Source organism: Elephas maximus, chromosome 13 (assembly GCF_024166365.1).
Source record: "Elephas maximus indicus isolate mEleMax1 chromosome 13, mEleMax1 primary haplotype, whole genome shotgun sequence".
NCBI classification, from domain to species: Eukaryota; Metazoa; Chordata; class Mammalia; order Proboscidea; family Elephantidae; genus Elephas; species Elephas maximus.
Window position 1 is genome coordinate 59,788,057 of NC_064831.1, and position 7,225 is coordinate 59,795,281.

Genomic DNA, 7,225 nt, shown 5'->3' on the forward strand with positions numbered 1-7,225 from the left:
GTTACAGCAGCACTAGATAACTAAGACACCATCCATGCTTCTTTGACATTTGTTGGGTTTTCATGGTTTGGGCCAATATTATAGCACAGTGAAATGCAATAGGTTTTGATTTCTGTATTTGGCCATTTCTTGGCAATTAAGAGATTCATATTTATATGCCTCATATTCCCAAGTAGATTGCTAATTGCTTGAGGGCAGAGGACATGCCTTGCCTCTTCTGCATGGTCCACAGGGCCTGGTACAAAGATTTGCGAACAGTAGGTATTCCATGAGTACTCCCATTGCCTGACTGAGGAACAAAGATTGTACTCATAGCTCCCCAAACCAACTCCCCGGCCCTAGCTCCAGCACCTGCCCTTCCCAGCATCACCAGCTGCTAACTCTGGTACACATAACACTCCATTTGAACCAGTCCTGTAGACTAGCTTCTTACAGTAGCAATGGCAGGTCATGTGGTAGAGTGAATGAAAGAGCCCCGGCCCCAGAGCAGAGACATCTGCTCTGATTCCCAGCTCCAGCACTCAGGTACTGTCTCCTCACCTGTAAAATAAGGACAGTAGTAATAGATAGTATGTATTGAGCCCTTTGGATAAACTGTGATCAGTGCTTCACACCCATAGCCTCCACCCAGTGAACTAAGGATAATTTTCTAGAGGAGGAAACCGAGACTGAGGATAATTAAATAACTTGCTCAGGGTCACACAGGGAGAGTGGCAGAACTGGCATTCAAACAAAAGCTGTCTGCTCTGCCCCTCTGCCCTTAGCCATTACATGCTGTGCTACCTTGGAGGTTATTGCAAGGAGCAAATGAAAACTCCTATGTAAAATGCCCATTACCATGCCTGGCACACAGTAAGTGCTCAGTGAACGCTAGTTCTCTCCTCCTGTCCTAGTGGTAGGGCAGAACTGAACTAATGGTTGGAGGCAGCACATTTACGTTCAGCTCCGAGCAAGGAAGAACTGCCTGACAATCTGAGTCATCCCGCAGAGACTCTGTTCTTGGAAGGGAACACAGAGCCGGTCAAACCAGCTGTTGGTGATGGAAGAGAAGAGCTCACCATGGCGGGGTTGTCTGGGAGCTCATGGACCTTTGAGGATGGAATTCATTAATTCACAAGTCGTCCTTGACTCCTCTCTCTCCCTGTTTCTCACACACAATCTATCATCAAATTGTGTTGATTCCACCCCCTAACTCCCCAGCTTTTGTCCTCTTCTCTGCATCCTCCTTGCTATCACCTGATCCAGGCCACCAGTAACTCTGCTGTGGACCATGGCATTGGCCATTTAACTGAGAGTGTGGTGGCCTCTTGTAACTTGGGTCCACCCAGACAGCACTCTGCGGGATCTTTCTAAAGCATGGTGATCATGCCCCACCTTGCTCACGATCCCCGGGCCTCTCCATCACTTTAGGGGAAGGCTCACATCCTGGCTTTAGGATCCTCTTTGCTACAGTCATTCTGGATGCCTCAAGGTCATTAAACCTCAGCCAGAACTGTGCACTTCTTTTCCCTCTGCCTGGGACCCTGTTCCTACCTCCTCTCTCCTGGCTAATTCTTCCTCCTTCTTCCTGCCTCACTTTGGGCTTTGTTCCTCTTGGGAGCTGTCCTAGATTATCTTCTTTCCTCAATCCCCACCCCAGTTGATGGGGAGAGTCTACTTGTCCCATGTTGTCAGAGCCCCACATCTTTTCTTGTCTCCAGGGATTAGCCCTGAGCCATGTACCACAAGCCTCTCCTGAGTCTTCCAAGTGCCAAGCCCTTGGCTGGACCCCGAGGACAAGGATGCAGAGATAAATGAATGGTGCTCCTGGGCCAGGAGGAGCTCAGCATGAGAATGGGGGGCAGGTGCATGCTAGCATGGGGTGAAGTGTTGATGAAGGTAAGCCCGGGTGCTCTGGGAGGGAGCATGGGGAAGATAGGTAACCCAGCCTGAGGGGGTCAGAATGGCTTCCTGGAGAAAGAAGTGTCAAGGTGGAGTTTTAAAGTCTAAGGAGCTATGAGACCAAAAAGGGAAGGAGAAAGTAGGTACTCAGCCAGACTCTTGAAAAGTAAGAAAGCCCAGGAACTGAAGAGGGCTGGGCTAGAGTGGGGGGTGACACTTGCTGATAGATGTCACACTGGATGAGCAGAAGGAGAGTCCGTGGAGGCTTTCCAAGTTTCTGGAAGGGCACTAGTGGGATGGAGGTACATTCGTGGAGACGCACAAGAGGACTCAGTGTGGGAGGACAATGGGATGAAGAGGTTGGTTTGGAACCTGCTTGATTTGGGGTCCTTGTGGTATCACCTAGTGGAAACTGCTTGGATTAAGACTAAGAGGCCAGAATGACTGGGGTACAGGTGGGACAGTGAGGACCCCTGCTGGCTGGGGCATGGGGAGTGAGAAGGAGGAACTGGAAATACAGCTGGATGGTCAGCCACAGGAGGTTCCCCAGGTGATTATATTTGAGTTATGAGCTAGACCCTGTGTTAAGTGCTGTTTTGAACATCACCCTTCATCTTTCTGACAATCCTGTACCAGCCCATTTTACAGATGAGAACATGGAGGCTCAGAAGGGATTAATGACTTGTTCAAGACCACGTATAATTGGCCGGAGCCTGGTATACAGCAGGTGCTCAATGTGTGTGTGTAAATGACTGACTCACTCACTGAATGAATGAGTGAGTGAGTGAATGACACCATGGCAGGGTTGGCTGGGAGTGTCTGTCTTAGTCTAAGCTCTAATCTGCCTTGACCATGTTGCCTTAATTCTCTCCATCTCAATAATTATAGTAATCATCTTAGAGCTGACGAGGAAGAATAACAGCTTCCCCTGAAATGTGCTGGTTGGCTTGAGCAAAGTCCCCACTTCTTTCAGGCCATTCATGGGCCGCATACTTCCCGTCTTCTAGAATCTTCTCTAACTGCTCCTGGGGCAGCTCCATGCCAGTGCCATAGCTGCCCTTTTGAAGCCAGTGTTTGCTTTTCCTGCCTCAAGTTTTACCATTTTCTCCAGGACAATATTTGTCTTCCCATTACTTTAATCATGCCTCTCGGGTCCAGTGGGGAGGCCTTGGAGGAGAATTAGTCCTGTTTTCTGTTTGCTGTGCTGGGAGAGCAAACAGGCTTATTTGACTTACCTGCGCTTTCCCAGTAAGTGGACCCCTTGGAGCAAACACGGAGGAGGCCCGTCTCCTGCCCCTTGGACCTGGAGTTGACTGCAGAGCATTTAAAACCGAAAGGACTCCACCCATGCCAGGCCAGGGTGGGCCAGGCTGGGTCCTCACTGGTTTACTTCAAAGCTCATGTAAAGGCTGGATTCCTTTCACTACATGGGCGCCCTGGTGGTGCATTGGTTAAGAGCTTGGCTGCTAACCAAAAGGTTGGCAGTTCGAATCCAGCAGCCGCTCCTTGGAAACCCAGTGGGGCAGTTCTACTCTGTCCTATATAGGGGTCACTCTAAGTTGGAATTGACTCAACAGCAGTAGGCTTGGTTTTTGTTTTTTTTCATTATATGAGGTGTCTGAACTGGGACTGGATCGACCTAAAAGGTGAGTGGTGAGGATTAGGTGGGAGCTGTGATCAGCAAGAAATTTGACTTTGTTAGGGTGTAAAGAGCCCTGGATTGGGAGCCAGATGGATTTGGTTCAAATTCAATTATGAGCAAGTTACTTACTACATAAATGCTGCTAAGGGTTGAGCTGGTACTTCATTAGTTCTTCAAATGTTTAGTGAGTACTTCCTATGGCCAGCACAATTTTAGGTGTTGGGGACAGATGGGTGAACAAATCAGGTAATAATCTCTGCCCTTTGGAGCTTACATTCTAGTGGAGGGAGGCATACAAACATAACCACAGAAGAAATACATGTAGTGTGTTAGAAAGGGAACAAATGCTGTGAATAAATAGAGCAGGATAAGGGTGATTGAGAAGGTCTGAGGGGTGAGGGCTCAGTGTAAATAGGCGGTCAAAGTAGGTCTCTTGAAGGTGATACTTGAGTAAAGACCTGAAGGGGGGGAGGTACTTGATTCCAGGCATGTCTAATTCCAAAGCCCAAGCTCTTCAGCCTACACCACCTCTCTCCCAATTGAATGAGACCACAGAGTTGAGCACATAGTAAAAAACAGTTGCTGTCAAGTCGACCCTGACTCATGGTGACCCCCATGTGTGATGTGTCAGAGTAGAACTGTGCTCCATTGGGTTTTCCACGCTGGTTTTCCCAAAGTGGATTGTCAGGTCTTTCTTCTGAGGTGCCTAGAGTACCCAGCCTTTTGGTTAGCGCATCAACCGTTTGCACCACCCAGAGACTCTGAACAAATAGTAGGTGCTTGGTAAGTGTTAGTTCCCCTCCCACCCCTCTTCCTTTTAGAGACTCTTGGGGATTCATCCACAAGGAGGGCAGATTAGAGGGTGGTAGGTGGGATCCTGGTAAGGCAGCATCCCTGGAGCAAGAAGTTGGCATGAAGTGGGGAGCCTAAGGAGGCAGACAGTCACCCAGACGGTCATGACTGACACTGAGATTGGATTTAGCTCTGGTTGAGGAGTGGAGTTAGACTGGGGAGGGATGGGTCCAGCTGGGAAATCCGAGGCTTATGCATTGATGCTTACTGCGCTGCTCTCTGCCCTCCCTCCCTGAATTTGCCATGGAGACAAAATAATTAAACAAACATTTAGTTTGAGGGCCAGCTAGGAGCCAGATAATTCCAGATGCTTTCCCATCCACATCATTCTTACAACAGCCCTCTGAGCTAGGCAATATTATCTGGGTCTTCCAGTCAGAGAAACTGAGACCCAAAGGTCGAGAAGTCTGTGGGTTGCTGACTGGCTGGGATACAGGTCCAGATCTGTCTGGTTCCATAGACCAGTCAATTTTTACTTCACAATCATTATCAGCTTCCTCTTCTGAATAACTGCCAACAACATCACCAACACCAACATAACCATCAACATCACCAACACCATCACCATCATCACCATCATCATCTGTATCACCAACAACATCAGCATCGGCGTTACCCATTAACATCACCATCATCAACATCACCAACATCACCATCAATATCACCTTTGTCAGGTATCCCGAGGTATCCCATCAATGACCCCACGATCACAGGCAGCAAGGTAACAGGGTAGAGTGCCAACTCTACCACTTACTAGGCTTTGGAAAGTCTTACCATCTCTCTCAGCTTCAAGTTGCCTCTCTATAAGATGGGGATAAGCAGATCTACCTCAGAGGGCAGATGAGGTGGTGAAATCAGCCTTCTGTTTCCTCCACGTCACCAATTGTTCTTGTCAAGATCATCAATGACCTCCACAATTGTCATAATACTTGCCCTCCAGGAGCATTTGATGCATCTGATCACTTCCTCCTCCTTCACTCCTCTTGGCTTCTGTGACACTTTCTGATTTTCCTCCCAACCCACTGACCCCTCCCTCTCCTTTGTTGACTCTGTGTCTTTTATCTGACCTCTAAACATTTGTGAGGAAACCCTGGTGGCGACGGCACTGGGTTCTGGGTTAAATATTTGTGTGTTCCAGGGCTGGGTTGTAGCCTCTCCTCTTTTCTCCATCCAAGGTCCCTACTGTTTCTAGCCTAGTCTACGTGACCATTTTGTCACCTTGCTTCACCAGGGTAGCAAACCTTAGAATGGACCACTGAGCCTGCCTGTGGAAGAAGAGCCCCTTCCCGGTCCCATCTGGTATAGCGTCATCTCTAAGAAGAATTCGTTGCAGGTAGTTTGAGGGGCCTTCACCTCTTGAATCTGTGTGCCTTTAACCTTTCTGTTGCTCACTGGGTCTGGGCCTGCGTTACCTCAGTTGATCAGTGCTTTTGGACTCCCTTCACCCCAAACACATTCACAATGACCTTTCAGTGACAGACAACCTCTTAGAGACTGCTCTCACTACCTGGGGAGTTTCTACTTTAAAAAGAACAAATCAGAGTGCTATCTGGAGATCTCTAGTTAATGGGTGGGGACATTTTGGGGGCTCAGGAAGCCTTTATGGAAACTCTGAAATAACATCCCTTTGGGGGCTACTGTTTCTGCCCCCACATTGGCTCCATCCTGAGACAGATGGTCTCCTGTTGGGCTGTTCTTGCACACACGAGCGTAGAAATTCTTTTAGGTCCTCCTGGCCTCGGGAGCATTTTGAATCGGATGCCAGGAGAAACAGATTGCCTACCCCTTATTCTGGGGGCTGTGGGTGGACAGCTTAGAGAGGAGATCTCTTCCAAGAATGTGTTTCCCCCTATATCTTTAGGATGCGATGTACTCCTCTCTGCTCTTTTGAGGCTGGCATAAGTATGAGAGTTGTTTAGGGGGTAACGCCTACACTGCCTATGCCCCCACTGCTGAGGAGAAGTGAGGAGTGGGCAAGTCACTTTTAACGTGGTCCTTGGTGTCCTTTGCACAGGCTACCCAACTGGCAACACGGCAGTCTGCTCCCCACTGACAGATTAGTGGTCTGAAATTAGCTCAGCGTGACTGGGCCATTCTGCTGAAGAACCACTCAAAGTCTCCTGCTGCCTGTGGAATAAAGTCCCAGGCTTCAGTCTAGCATTCAAGGCCCCAACAATCCACCCTTCTTTGGCTTTTCCAACCATCTCCCTCACATCTCCTCTACCCAAGGTCTTCACTCCAACCAGACAGGGCTGCCCTAATCCCAAAATACACTGGGATCATAGCTGCCTCCATACCACCCTCTTGGCTAAAATGCCCCCTCCCACCTTGTTGCCTATATAAACTTCTTTCTGTTTTAGACAGTGCTCAAAAAGAGCCCTGGGGGTAAAGTGGTTAAGCACTCTCCTGCTAACCAGAAGGTCGTAGGCTCTAACCCACCAGCTGCTCCATAGGAGAAAGATGAGGTAATCTGCTTCCGCAAAGATTCCATCCTTGGAAACCCTAGGGGGCAGTTCTACTCTGTCCTACAGAGTAGCCCTGAGTCAGAACCTATCTGATGGTGATGGATTTGGTTTAGGCTGGGCTTAAGTGTGAACTTTCAAAGGGTCCCCTACTTCTCTTGGAGTTCTTCCTTGGTCCCCCTGTTTGTTCACCCCCAGAGCCATATGACCATCCAGAGGAATCCCCGTCTACCTTATGACTTCTCCCACTGGGATAATTAACTCAAGTTTATTTCATTTCATATGTCAACTTTTTCTCCCCATTTAAACCTCTTACTTCTTGAGGGCGAAACTACTGCTTAGATCTCTGCCTCCTGCCCAAGATTTAGCTCAGGACTAAGCATAGAGT